General features: G+C 42.7%; 1 non-coding gene across 1 annotated transcript; it reads left to right on the top strand.

Moving 5' to 3' along the window:
- Positions 1-11604: 11604 nt before the first annotated feature.
- On the top strand, positions 11605-11686 carry Trnal-aag. Its single transcript has one exon. It is a non-coding gene; the product is annotated as a tRNA-Leu (tRNA).
- Positions 11687-15620: the final 3934 nt, after the last annotated feature.

The following is a 15620-nucleotide window of genomic DNA, read 5'->3' as shown; positions in this document are numbered from 1 at the left end:
TCGGTCGGTCGGTCGGTCGGTCGGTCGGTCGGTCGGTCGTCGTCGTCGTCGTCGTGTGTGTCGTGTGTCGTGTGTGTGTGTGTGTGTGTGTGTGTGTGTGTGTGTGTGTGTGTGTGTGTGTGTGTGTGTGTGTGTGTGTGTGTGTGTGTGTGGGTGTGCGTGTGTGTGTGTGTGTGACCCAAATCTCTGTATTTAAATCAAACCTATATATACCTAAGAAATGTCCTTAGAAACATGAAGGCGAGGGCCCGTTGTAGGCAGGTCATGATGAAATTGATCCACTGTCTTCGCGCCTCGAATTCGTTCGCGATCGACTTGGTTATATCCTGTGCTGTTGTCGCATCTAGTCGTTGTTCAGGCACCACCATCTACATGTGCGACGTCATACGACAACCACGCCACTACCCTTATTCATGTAAATTGATATATACCACGAATAAATTTTGCGATTATAAAATGATAATGTCATTATAGAGATGGGCACAGAGCGCCGGCGTAAGCCTAACAATCTCACCCACGTAACAATAATAAGCTTTGCTGGGAAACGCCTCTTGGGGGACACCACAGCAGCACAGTTGCGGAGGTCTTGTTATCCACGAAAGGAGCCAAGCGGGGGTAAAATCGAATAATACTATACCGTAACATTCCGTGTTTTGGTGCAATGATCACAATCACGAGCACAACGAATATCGATTCGCATAGATTATTGTACCGATTATCGACTTATTTGTTACCTGGTATTGCAGTTGCACCTCGAAGTTTTTGTTGAACTCGTCTGCCGCCTTCACTGCACTGTCGTATGCTTCTCCGAACCCGGTGTTGAGTGCGCCGACCGAGTCACACGTCGCTTTGCCTGGAATCACTACAACACGAACTGGGTCTCAACGCTCACGTTCACGTCCAGTGCGTATTCGCCATATATACATTTAGGGATTAAACAGAGATCAATGGCAACATGGTTAAAGCAGAAAATATAAAGCAGACGCGCTATTTCCCAAGTCGAGTTCTCTCTGCAATATGCTCGTCGCACAACTGCAGATCTCAGCGGCAAGTAAATGCCCGGGAGTAGATGAAATTTCGTCGTAAATATCTGGGAATTTCATGAAAAAAAATCTCAACGCATTCGTTATGTTAATTGAAAATCTCGCTTGATTTCATACCCAGTATACGACCGGGCAGCATATGCAGCCGAGTTACCCTGACGTAGCGATATGGCAGTGAGCGGGTTGTGGCCAGAGTTGGGCTTATGATAACCTAGACACTTACGTTTGACTAGTTTGCAAAAAAAGGTTAGTTTTAGCGGCCAGCAGAGCAAGGGTGCAACCACGACACTGACTTTGTCCACGCATTTCATCTCTAGGTCTTTGAATTTCTTTCGGCAAAGTTCGACTCCTAGGTTGAAAACATCTGAAAATAACGTATCGTCGGTTGATATGGTTGAGTATATTTCGTAAACATTGCCTTGGGGGTTTTATTCACAATGCAAATTCTGAAAGCGAGCGTGTACAATGACACAATGACAGAAATTGCATCAAAATTGATTTTTTCATCTTTCTCCGCCATCAGTCGGTGAGATCGGGTGTTCCTGCTTTGTGATCGTTCAGAAGCTCAGATGGAAATACTTTCCGACCGCAAAACGACAACAGCTACATCTGCTATGCACCGGTGAATTGATTCGTCGACAGTTCAACGGAAACTAGAATGACCTAACAGAGATAACACTTTCCGACAAAGAGGAAGTTATCGTCTATAGTCAGCAACCGACAGACCTCCCTCCCGACCTCCCTCCAGACCAATCTCCCGACCTCCCTTCCTCCCTCCCTCCCTCCCTCCCTCCCTCCCTCCCATATATACCAATGTGAGGATCACTCTTTCGAAATTTGAATGAGCCTTATCTGGGCTTTCGTACTCACATACGTGTTGTACACTACACTACGTACGGCAGTCTGTTTACCTTCGCACCTGTAGTCTAGCTTTTTCGCGTAGTTATTCTCAGATGTCGCTGACGGGCTGCCCTCTGCCTTGGCTGCATATTTTTTATCGATCAGATCAGATCTCTTTGTGTCGCTGTTCTCCGCGTAGTCTACATAATCCGTCTCTTTCCTATGCCCATCCACCTCCTTATCGTCGCTCACCTGCCCAGATATAGCAGAGGAGATATGGCAGGGGAGATATAGCAGGGGAGATATATCAGCAGAGATATAGCAGTGGAGATATAGCAGAGTTGGCAAGCACGACAATGCAACCTATCCTGCTTTTAAATCACATCTTATGTATCTTATCACATCTTACAATCTTCAATATCCTACATATATTGTAACGATTTTGGGGTCTTGTCGTGCATGCCTGAGCACGTATACACATATCTGGAGGGGGTACATACGTGTATACATCATACAGCAACGACATCATACATCAGTGTGTGCATAAAGCTCGACGCAACCTCGGCACGTTAGTATTACCATTGCGGACGTGGAGGTTGGCAACTTCAGCCTACACACGCGGGGTAGCTTCAAAGAGCTTCATTGAGGCATCCTTGAGTTTCCCCCACGATGTGAGCACGTGTACAATTTGTGTGCCCTCTATACAAAGCCACGCTGGGCTGCATGGCGAGTATATAAGGGAGGAATATGACAGTCGTCCAGTCAGCGATAGAGTCAGAGTCAGACTCGGAGTCACAGGCAGTCGAGGTACAAGACCTGATGTGTTACACCTGTGTGACGATTACGGCCTGATCAATCGCCCCCAAAGGGAAAAACTTTACAATATATAAAATTCTACGCATGGCAAGAAATTATGACGCGTGGCTCTGTCAAGAATCTATGCGGAAAAATCTCGTACTAACTATTAGATCTTAAAGATGGTAATGAGTGGATGCAAATCCCACTAACAGAAAACAAACTCCAAGCAAGTGGAATATTTGATGTAATCATGTGGATGAAATTATTGACGCAAAGTTCATTATATTTCTCTTTTAAAATTATTATCCTACATATTTGTTCGCCTTTAATTATTACATAATTGAAGCTCCGAATTCGTAACCACACTGGTTGTATGTTCCTATAGGAATCAGCTATATTCCTACTATACCAGGAATTAAGCTTTAATATATATTTCGCCTGCATACATTTATTATATTGTTCTCAATCACTTCTGTATAAGTACGCCTGAGAACGTTACATGTGTTAGTTCGCTGTTCGTTTACGTAAAGTAACCATACCTCCTTCTCTACAGGACTGAATGATTTCTTTAACTGAGATGTCATGTTGTCCATATTGTGGCCTTGCTCCTAAAGAAACACAGAAAAATCCTTAAATTATTTAATCTAACAAAATTTATCTAGGAACCGGTCGGGAAAACCACAGTAAAAAACGCAACAAAATCTGAATTATTTCCAGCGCCAATACTCGCGGCTCTGGTCAATCAATGGCAATTGTAATTGAATCAAACGTAAACTATCAATCGTAGCAGGAAATGTGCGACATGAAGTAACGATAGTTTACCGGTATGGTTAAGGTTTACCGATATGACTCGCGTCTCTCTCGCGTTACGTCTGCACCTTAGCAGACGACCGACACGTCATCACGCCAAGTGACGTCCAGGACCTATTCACGCAGAGAGTGATGACGTCATCTATGAAAGACGGTCACGTAGTGCTTGACTTAATTCCACAACAACCAGGACGATTTTCGTAGCGCGTCGTGGCTATACTTTTAAAAGTCGCGTCGTGGTGTATACTTTTAAAATATTATCGTCTAATATCTGTGCTCAATCTACGAGCGAATACCACCCGTGATCACGATCGTCTGGCATGTTTGATATTATCCCGGCGATTCCACAATCTCCGACATGTTTGATGTTATCGTTGGGAACTCCACGATATCTGACATACTCGATATTTTAGCCGGCTACTACGTAATGCCTGACACGTTTGATATCATCACCGGCAGCGAGTCAACAATATCTGACGTGTTCGATATTATATCGCGGGCTAGTATTCCGCGGGGGCATTAATTACCGCTAGATCCATCATGACGTTGTAGATGGGTTTGTAGGCTAGATCAAACTTCTCCTTCGTCAAGTTGAAGCCAAGAGCCGCTGAGCAACTAATGGATCTCATCACCTCCTCCGAATTGCTTACGATGTTAGCGATGGGCCCTGATTAGTACACAATACGTCTGAGTACAAAGAAGGTGCCGCGCGCCTTGTAATTTTATTCGAAAACGTATTTAGGTTGTTGTATGCGTACGTTAATACAAAGTAATTAATTTAAATACAAATTAATTTAATTGTTAATGTAAATACAAAGTCTTGACTCTGGTTCTATAATGATTTTTCTGATTTTATTACTGAATTTATTTATTGATTAACTGCTGATGAGCTACAACTAACTAGGCCATTGGATAAATAGATGAATAGATTGATGGATAGACAGACTGACGGATGTGCAGACAGACGGACATCCGAATAGACAGCCTGGTCAACGTACCGCTAATGAGTAAGGCTATCGCGAACGTTGCCACCACGCCGCGTCCGTTCTTACCAAAGAACGTCGGTAGGACTAGCATTGCTACACAGCGGACCTGTTAACGACACCATCGTATTATATATTTATCTACGATTATATTTCCGATTATACGATTATATTTATCCACGATTATATCTACTATTATATACTTATCAATGTCAAGTCGTCACAGCATTAACTCCGAAGTGTTGTTTACAATGTGTTGATTGATGTTAACAAATAAAATCGTCACGGAAACATTTAAGTAAATAAGACAGTAAAAGAAGCGCGCTTGCACGATTTTTAGGATTCTGTGTACACGTCTCACGATCTAAACACTCTCTGTGTACACACCTGTATTAGTTATGGTACTTGGGATAATAATGCGTATGTAAGTTACGCCAATAATGCTTATGCTAGTTACTAGTATTACGTCGAAGAAATGTTTTTTACGGGCATTATAGCGTATATACCTGCACGGAAGCAGAGCATCCCATACCAAGGGCAAGCGCAGCAGCGCCACCGATGGCATAGCGGACAGATTCGTCAAACTGCATGCGAGCTATCACAGCATAATATAAAACTGAAAAAAAGCATAGCCCATATTTCTTGTGTATACACGTGCAAAATGGCTGAAATAAACTAATGAAGTATGTCAACACCACGAACACTTAACAGTCATTAGAATACTCGTACGGAAATTTAATATTGCCGTAATTTGAGGAATCAATATTACTGTTGGGTTGATTAGAATATCAAACACCATTCGTTGCTTCCTTATGACATTTTATCCGAACATAATTTTAAAGGTGAAATAATGTGAATGTAGTGTCTAGCAAACCCAGAGTTTCGTGCTACACCGGTCTTGTGAGTTTTGTATATACGCATACTTTCGGGAAACATTGCCGACGTATATTCTGAAGAGTTATCTCTCATATTTTAGTGATGTGCTGTTCGTCAACATTAAAAACAATAGTCAAAACAGAATGTACTTTGGCCTAAGTTAGACGTACCTACACCAAGTCCGAGTCCAAACGGAAAGCCCAGGATGCGTTTGAGAGTTGGGTATTTATCGGCGGGACTTGATAAGAAATCCGCGAGAAACGGACACACGCATCGCCACCCTCTACCGATCGCTGCTCAAGCCGAAAAAAAAGAAAATGCATTTATATTAGCAACACATCTCACAATTAAGGCTGGTATAGTTGTAAATTTATATACGATATAAACACGCCTTTACATTAAACTACTGTGCAAGTGCTGAATTTTAACAAACGCCGTTTTGCTTTCGCGAATACTCTTCTAGCAATCGCCGAACATATTAGTCAAACAGTCCCTGCTATAATTTAGTTGTTAAACTCGAAAGAAAATACTATGTAAGCACCTGAGAGAATTCTATCAGTACACAGCACGCCAACGTTAACCATTTTCGCAGGAAGCTATACGTCACGTGCTTGCTTGCACTATCAATATCTGTGTCGCTGATGTTAGAATCGGTGAGTCTAGCGCGGATTTTACCTGCGGACATTCTAAGCATTTTATCGCAATGCCGACAATGCAGGACAATGTATTTGCGACAATTTGCGATATGAGATTGTGGTCCTTTGCGCGTATATGCGTATTTTAATTAGCTATCGAAATAAATAGCGAACGCCATATTTACGCGTTATACTTTATATAAACCGCATCAACACGAAAAATCAACACGGATTTTTCGTCTCTTTTGGCAGATACTGGGCATGCGCGAACCAGACCTTAGCCCACAAGAATGCAAAATTTGGGGAGATCCGCTAATGTAAAGGACGGCCAGAACCAAATCCACGCCTGTCGAGCATCACGCAGAATAACTAATATTTCATAGAAGAAATACGCTCGAGTGGTTTGATGAGATAAATAAAACTCAAACGTTTCGAAATAGATGCAAAAAACGAGTAGATCGATGAAATTATTTATAAGTATAAATTAATTCGTCGCGTTATTAGTGCATGGCTAAGCTGTATACTAATACCCCAGTCACACCAGGGCCCCGATCTCACTACGCTCGTACTACGCTCTAAGAGCGTGGTGGAAACGTGTAGAACGCAGTGTGGACGTATATAGACGTACTGCGGTCGTGATCGAGCGCGGTGCAGTCAGCATGAGCGTGGAGAGCGTGGCCAAACTTTGAACATGTTCAAAATAATCGTGGTGCGAGCGTGGCGGAAATACAGCGCAGTGCGGGCGTATTAGAGACGTGGAAGGCGTAGTACCCACGTAACTCGAGCGTAGTACGAACTTAATGGTCGTATCGCAAGCGTGTCGGGCGCGTGAAAATTGTCGCCCCGTTCTCAGCACGATGTCAATACGTTTTCATCGCGCTGTTACTACGTCCATGGAGATGTCTCTGCGACCTGACCACGCTCTCGCTATGACCATGGTGCGTCTCTAACAAGCTCGACCCGTTCGTACTACGATTGTACTACGCCCAACACGCTCAGACTACGCCGTTGTGGCGTTCGCATTACGTGTTAGTTACGCTCAGATCACGTCCTGCAAACTTGGGGTATAATTTGGGGTGCTACCCTGGCCACCCCACCAGTTCAGTGTCCACTATGGATGAGGCAACACTACTCTATGCTATGTTTCTCGTAGAAGGACAACTCGAACTACTTGATTGCTAAACCCTCATCATGCTGAGGAGGATGAGGAGGAGAAATAGAAGACAACAAAGATCTTGCTGGCTCTCCCCTTGTCTTTTGGCGGCATAGTTGTGTCCGTAGAAAATAATCTTGATGTTAATCTTGATTTAAGTTGATAATGTTGATCTTAGTTATCTTGATGTTAATCTTGACAGCACGGCAGAATGAATGATGATGTATAGAACGCGGCGCGGTATTTATATGATCGTTGCCAGCGCAGTCGGCGCGTGATTGGCGCGTAGTTGAGGCGCGGTGAGCGTTGCTAAGACGCAGTGCAAGCGTCGTTCGAACGTAACACGATCCGATTGGTCGCAATAAAGACGCCGTCCGCGCAGTGCAAGCGTGATGCGGGCGTGGTGTTGAGCGTGGTGAAAGCTTGTTGAGCGCAATGAGATCGGGGTAAAGACGCACTTAGATCGTAGTATGGACGTAATTAGATCGTAGTATCGGCGCTGGGCCCGGCTGGGGCCCAATTGGCCACGCTCTCAACGACGCTCACCACGCTCGGGCAAATTTTTTGAGGACGGGGCGATCGTGATGAGCGTAGCTCTGGTGTGACTGGGCCCGGGAAGCACGCCCGGGAAAAGCACGCCCGGGAAATCGTCAATACTTAATAACGTCACGTAAGCCAGCTGAAAATGTTTTAAACTATTATTGTTTTCGAAAAATTATTGAATTTCGCGATGGCCATCATTTTAAAACGTGATTACGTCACCCGTAATTAGGTCCACTTTATTACAAAATGTAAGTGATTCTGTTCACTTTTTATGGTTAAATTGCTGCATTATAGGCCTACTTCCTATTTTGCTATTCCGTTCGATGTGAACAAACACTCGTAACTCAGACATAGCCCATAGCAAGCATTTAATGTCGTGATCAATATATCTAATGGCCCAGGTTTTTTGGATTTTTAACTAGTTGAGAAACAATGTTATCAGGTAAGAATTTGAGGATACATTTAGTCCCGTTAGTACTTACTTTACATGTAAACAAAAAAATTAAACAAAAATTAAACAAATATACACCGTACAAAATTTGTGACGTAGACAATTTAAAAGGAAAGGCGGAATATAAAAAAACACACAACACAAGTGCACGACATTTAGCTGTTACGCATTAACGTCGCATAATTTAACATGAGCTCTCGACAGCGTCTCCGTGTTCTATGCGCCATACAATAGAATGAACAATGCACACAGCGAACGACAATGTATGCTCGTGTAGTTAGATGAATGGATGCACTTCACGATTATTAACTGTAGCAGAAGGTCAGGAGGACATAAACCGCAGCAAAAATGGCGCAGGTCAAGATGGCGATGAAGGCCTACAAGTTCAAGAAGGCAATGGATGAAGTGGAGAAAGCAAAGATTAACGCAGAGCGAGCGAGAAGAGGATTGCCACCACTACGCCCTTGGTATGAAGCCATTACCATAACTCCGTAATAATTCATAGCCAATGTAGATACATTCAAGGATAGAAATAATATTCGGTTTACATTATATATTTTATGCTATGCAAATATTATGTATATATATATGCACTTACAGATAACTATCCAAGTAGAAGCCCCATAAACCGGAATTGGCCGATTAAATGCTACAATCGTATAGCCTCGACTAATTTGTCAACGATAATATCTTATATTATGCCCGGCGCACACGTGAGTTATTTTACTCAAGTAAAATAACGCATGAGTCAAATTACTCAACGAAAATCCGCCGTTATTTAACTCACGTGTGCGCCGGGCATTAGATCAAAAACACTATTTCCGATTTTATAAATTATTAGTCAAAGTTATTAGTAAATAGTTCATGCGATTATTTAATAATATTTGAGTTACTAAAAGGGCCGGAGATTTGCACAATTTAAATGTTATAGCGACATAAATAATGTAAATCTAAATACCTAGCGATGCATGAATGGCATTCATTACATTATAAAACATTCAACTTCTTTCAAAAGAGTCATGAAAATAAAATCACTATTAATTATTACGACGATATAATGAATAACAATCACTAAAAACGCGATTCGAGAAAATTACAACTTATTGCGTTTCTTCTTTAAAAAAAGGTACGAAGACTGCTACATCAACGTGCTAAAATGGACGAGGGAAGTCATATGCGAGGCTTTCTGTCCGTGCTGCGTCTACACCAGACGGCGTCACATGCGCAAGTGCTGTTCGGAGCGATTTTGCGTGGGACGCATGTTCAACGACGGTTCGTACGAGAACGAACTACTGAAGAACGTACTAGGATACCTCGGAGGCATGGTGTTCACCACGGTGGCGTTCTTCTTCATGATCTATCAACTGAACTATTCGCCGAATGTAGCGACACCGGTCGCTGTGACGATGGCGATAGTTCTCGGCATTGGTCTGGCCTTCTCAACCACCATCAGATGTCTGTTCTTCCTCGCTGCTCCGCAATTGTTCTCGAGTACGTTTCCGCTGGTGGTGAATGCTCATTTGAATCAATGCAGAATGCAAATATCCCTCGATAAACGAAACGCGAATACGAAATCTGCAAGTATATATTTCATCAACTCGTGATACAAAATTTAATGTATTTAACACAATCTGAAGGATAGACGCGTTTTTTATGCTAAGAAGGTTTAATCTGATGGCGGGACAATAGTTATTCTGAAGCTATTATATGTGAATAGAATAAAACTACTAGGAACTAGGAACTAGAAAGTTGGAACACAACCGAGTGACAGTCATCCGAACTATTAAACCGATTTGACTAACTCATCTGTACTACACACACACACGCACGCGCTTTCACTCTCTCCCTCTCTCTCTCTCTCTCACACACACACACACACACACACACACACACACACACACACACACACACATACACACACGCGCGCGCACAAACGCGTGTGCATGCACGCACGCACGCACACACAGAGACACGCACCCCGCACACACACACACACACACACACACACACACACACACACACACATAATACATATATATCTTCTTGTAGGCAAGGGAAGGACTGTTCTTCTAGCCTATATATTTGCCCTTGTTCTAAGCGGCCCGGTCTTCAACTTCACCGAAAACGTAAACAAGATGGCCGACAGCATGTCTTGTGGCCAGGAGCTCGCTAATAACGCCACGAAGGATGCGTATGAGCAAGCAACTTCACCTGTCAACGGTTCGAATTTTTTTATATATATACTCTGGGATATACCTCGTCAACTCGCCAAACTCCTTTGCTATTACATGTTTTTCTCACTTTTACGTTCACTTGGCATTTCATTGTCATTCGAGAAAAGAACCCGCATGCTTTGCGGGCTTGCGGAACACTGTTTTGCATAATGTGTCTGACTCTAGCAGCTATCCATTGAGATCATTAATTGATGTGAGTTACGCACGTGCTCCATTTCATCCGTGCTTTTCGTTGCAAACTGCGCTATGTGATGTTGGTTTCTGTGTGTTCCAACGCGTATGGAGCTTTTAAAGCGACATGAGTGAAAAAATATACCAAAAGATTCGTTCGAACCGTAAGATATTCGTTCGAATGAAAAAAGCTCATTCGAATGAACCTTTTGATGTATTTTTACTCATGCCCCTCTAAAAGCTCCGTAAAAAGCTTTATACGTAATTGAGAATACGGTCCACAGTTATGAAACGGCGGGAAACGGCTGGACGTGGACAGAAATGCTATTATCGCAATCTAAAGCAGGCGCGCTAGCGTATTCCCCATGTTAGTTTCAGGATATATTATATAATATAGCTGCTTTCATCTCAGCACTCACTGACCTCTGAACGTTGCGACTGCATTGAAATCATTTCGAAAGTTCGTTAAAAAATTTTGTCGATGATGCGCCATCTATTCGCGCTACTATTATTAACTTGACCTTGAGTCTCCGGCGTCCGGCGTAACAAAATTTCATAGATTCCTGAAGATGATGAGAGTCTAATGAAGCTGCAAACATTGTAATCTAGAATTGTATCGAGTTAATAAATACATTAAAAATGTGTTTATTAGCTCTTGATTGTATCTAACTACTAATTGCTTCATCAACGATAGACGCGGTGGCGATGAGCGTGATTATAATTTGAGCCAGCGGCGTGACTAATTGCTTTCAGCGATCATCGACAAGCTTCGAGCCACCGTCGAGGCTGTCATGGCCGTGGTCGAAGAGCTTAAGCAGGGCTTCATCGCCCTCAAAGACCTGTTCGCCGAAGTGTGTGAGTATACTTCCTCGTCGTTAACTTTATAGCTCAATTTCAACGAGTGATGAACTCGGCGAACCATCATGGTGCAATGTAGTGCATCTTCGGTTCGTAACATTAGACCTTGTTAGAACCTTCTTCGGGGCATGTGCATGTACATGTGGGTCTTTTACGACACAACATATCTCAGACAAGTGATGTGGCCTCATTAAAGGTTACTGTAATCAGGTAGCGTGGCCGAGCGGTCTAAGGCGCTGGTTTAAGGCACCAGTCTCTTCGGAGGCGTGGGTTCGAATCCCACCGCTGCCATTCGTACTTTTGTGGAAACCGTATACAACCACCGATATAAATCCTGGTTAAATTACTAGGAAAATTCGTGTTGCAACGCATTCTCTGTAAGAAGCTAATCGAAACTATGGAGCGTCCATGATAGTGTCCAACTGTGCCATAACGACTATCTCAAACGCATGTAAAAATAACCAGTGCACTAAAATATTTATTTTATGCAGTGGCCTTTAAACAAACCCCATACATATATATTTTCATTAAAAAAAAACAATAAGATAAGGTCAGGGGAAAGCATTGCATTTATATACAAGTTATTCGACGATATGTTAATATGTCTATGCTTTGCTTTGTAGGGCCTACTGTCGGAATATTCCCTAACCATAACCGTTATCCTGCCCTTAGCTAACCCTAATTCTAACCATAATCTAAACTCTTACCCTACCTCTAACCATAACCTAAACCATATAAACCATAATAACCATAATAACACAAAGCAGGCGTTTAAGTCATCAGTTTTGGCGCCCATTGCAACACAGATACTGTAACGTTGTCTGTGATGGAAGCAGTTTAACGCTGGAAGCCGCCCGTTCTTAGCAAAGCTTGAAATCTGCAGGTGACTCGGTGGGAGTAGTGTTCAACTGGCTCGATGACATCGTGTCTGTGTGCAACGAGAAGATGGGCGCGCCTCATAAGAAGTGCGTCGCCACATTCGACGTCGGAATTAAGAACTGTCGCAAAAAACTCGGCGCCGTCGACTTCCTTTGTGAAATAGCAAACGGTTTCAAAGGCATCTGCAACATCGCTAAAAGTAAGTTCTGTGGCCTTCACATATGTGTGTGCGCGCGCGCGCGTCTGTGTGCGTGTATGCGTCAGTGAATATGACTGCTTGAAGCGTCATGTGTAGTATGCGTATCCCCGTCTGCGCGTGAATATCGTGAGTGCACTTATAAATTTCGTCTCATTGCATCATTGCAGTCGGACAACTATTTTGCAATTTCCCGCAAACTGTGGCTAAAGTCATTACAGATCCAATAAAGAGCAGTGAGTATAAATAAATACGGTTGCGCTATGATCGCCAGTGTTAAATATGAATATTAAACAGAACCGCAGAGAAAGCGGGTATTACACAGAAAATTCAATATATAGACACGGTAATCGCAATGCACTTGCCGAGGTTAAAATCACGACTCATAAAGTATGAACACACGCAGAAAATTTAGGAGAAAGCATATAGATAGAAGTAGTCAAATGACATTCATTCTGGTTGCACTGGCATTTAATATCGCCATTCTAAATAAAAGTGTAGGCCAAGCGTTAGAGCCGAATAAGTTTTTAGCAATTTGCATTAGTTAGATAAACACTTACATTACTTACATTACACTTACATTGCGATTCGAAATGACACGTGTAATGAGAACACGCGTACGTTGTGTTAGAGGTGAACAAGGTCGTTGACGACGTCTATGACATGATGTACGTCAACGTGACGCTGTTCTACGCTTACAACATGACGCTGGAGCAGACGCGAAGCTCAGCGGAAGTCCGACGCGCCATTTTGGGGGAAATAAGACAACGAACGGACACCTTCAGTAAGGTCAGCGATAAGCCACAGTGTCGTCTTAACACGCATGAATATTAATAGATAATTCGATATTATATACTCTTAATAGTAAAAAAGAAGAGGGTGCATTTCCAGCAAGGTTAACGATAAATAAATAAATAAATAAATAAATATATATATATATATATATATACCCATACCTACTTTCCCTTTGAACCATACATATATCCTATGCCTATACCCTCTGCCTTTACCAATCCCGGTTACCAATACCCATAGCCTTCCATGCCCCTGCATACCCTTCCCTATACTAATTCCACCCCTACCAAACACATACCCGACTCTAACTCTTTCCATATCGATTTCATGACGTCTGTTTGAGCCACAATGTTAAGTTTCTGACGTTTTAATTATTTATTATTGACAACGTTCTAAATCACCGCGTTCGCAGGCCGTCTCGTTGATGGACGGAGTGATGGCATTTGCCGTTGGCATGGTGATCGTGAAGACGCTTCTTTATCGGCACAAGTTTCTAACGAAGGACAGGTACGATAACCACTACGTGACCTTTCACCTACGAGACATCGACGAGCGTAGAGAGGAGATGGAGAAGGAGACGATATTACCGCTAAAGGAGAAGGAAGCGCGGAAGTACATACCCGCCTTCTCCTGGCGGCTGGCCAGAAATGAAGGGTAAACATAAAATATGCGATACTTGTTACCGAGGATATACCGCATCACAGGCATATGTGTAACGGGATAGCAGCCGCAGTGTGATGCAGGGCTAGCAATTCAGTGCGCCACAACGTATTGAACGTAGTAGTATCATGACAGACAACGCGGTTAAAAAGAGCACTCACTCGAAGAGCGCGATCGCTAGCTTACTCCCACCAACAGACTTGATCACGTCCGCGCAGACACATGACTGCTGCTGCTGCTGCTGCTGCTGCTGCTGCTGCTGCTGCTGCTGCTGCTTCATGTTCTCTTTTATATTTCCCACTGTATATCATTACTATTATGAGAAAGCGTTAATTTCAATGCGTCCCACAGTATGAAGCTACTGAAAGGTCTGACGGTATACTTCGGCATGCTGTTTCACGTCGGCTTCTACATGACTGCCGACTACGCCCTCTACTGGTTGCTGGACATGGTTAGACTACACGCGGACGTGAGAGTTTACGAGGAAGGTACGTTTACGTGAATCGCAAAACATTAGCCAACCGATGAAACAATGTGAATACCGCAATGAAAACGGGTTTTCTCGTTGTCGCTGGTGTCGTCTCCAATCGTCTACAATCGTCTGCCGTATCGATGTAAACAGCCGAAGAGGCGCATCATCATCATCATCATCATCATCATCATCATCATCATCATCATCATCACCATCATCATCATCATCATCATCATCATCATCATCACCATCATCATCATCATCATCATCATCATCATCATCATCACCATCATCATCATCATCATCATCATCATTATTTTTTATTGTTATTACTAGTAGTAATAGTAATAGTAAAAGTATTATTATTAGTAGTAGTAGTAGTATACATTATTGCATGTTTTTTTATTGTAATTATAATAGAAATAATTACTATTAAACCTGATAAAAATTAAATCAAAAACAATAATAATAATTACTTATCATTATTACTATTATCTACAACTTACTTACTTACCTCAGCATTTTCAAACATCTATTCGCACACTAGTTCCTGGTAATCTGAAGATGCACGTGGAAGGAAATGGTCTACTAGCTGATATCTACCGAACAATAATCACCTCGTTCGATTCGATGGCCGATCCTCCGCCGAAAGCCGACACCACGGCCTGTCTTCCCGACCCTAACAAGCCAGACATTGAGAAATACAAAACGATAGGTGAGTCACAACGGGAGAGTTTTAACGTTCGCTAATGTTAAGTGATAAACTATAGCACTCGTATTCTGTTCAGTTAATTCCGATTCAAAATTCATGGTCGATGCGTGAACTCGAATGATCGTCGACTGCATTTTCATTCGATGCGTGAATCCGAATGATTCATGCAGTCGATTCGATGCTGTTCGGGAATCGAATGATTCGATCGCATTCATTCGATTCACGGATTCCGGAATTTCGATTCGATTCAGCGACAATCGAGATCATTCGACTTCTACGCATTCGAATCAATTCGCATGCGTTGAATCGAATTAGATGCCCATCGAATCATTGCGATTCGCGCATCGAATCATTTACGATTCGCACCCGAGCATGCGCAATCATTGATTCACGCATCGAACTCATTCCGATTCACGCATCGAATTCATTCGATGCATCATTCGTGCGTGAATCGACATGATTCAATGCGAGATCGAATGATCCGGAAACTGATCATTCGATCAGCTCCTGA

Source organism: Priapulus caudatus, unplaced genomic scaffold (genome assembly GCF_000485595.1).
Source record: "Priapulus caudatus unplaced genomic scaffold, Priapulus_caudatus-5.0.1 Scaffold267, whole genome shotgun sequence".
NCBI classification, from domain to species: Eukaryota; Metazoa; Priapulida; class Priapulimorpha; order Priapulimorphida; family Priapulidae; genus Priapulus; species Priapulus caudatus.
Note: the sequence above shows the minus strand (reverse complement) of the source record. Positions and strands in the feature narration are given on the sequence as shown.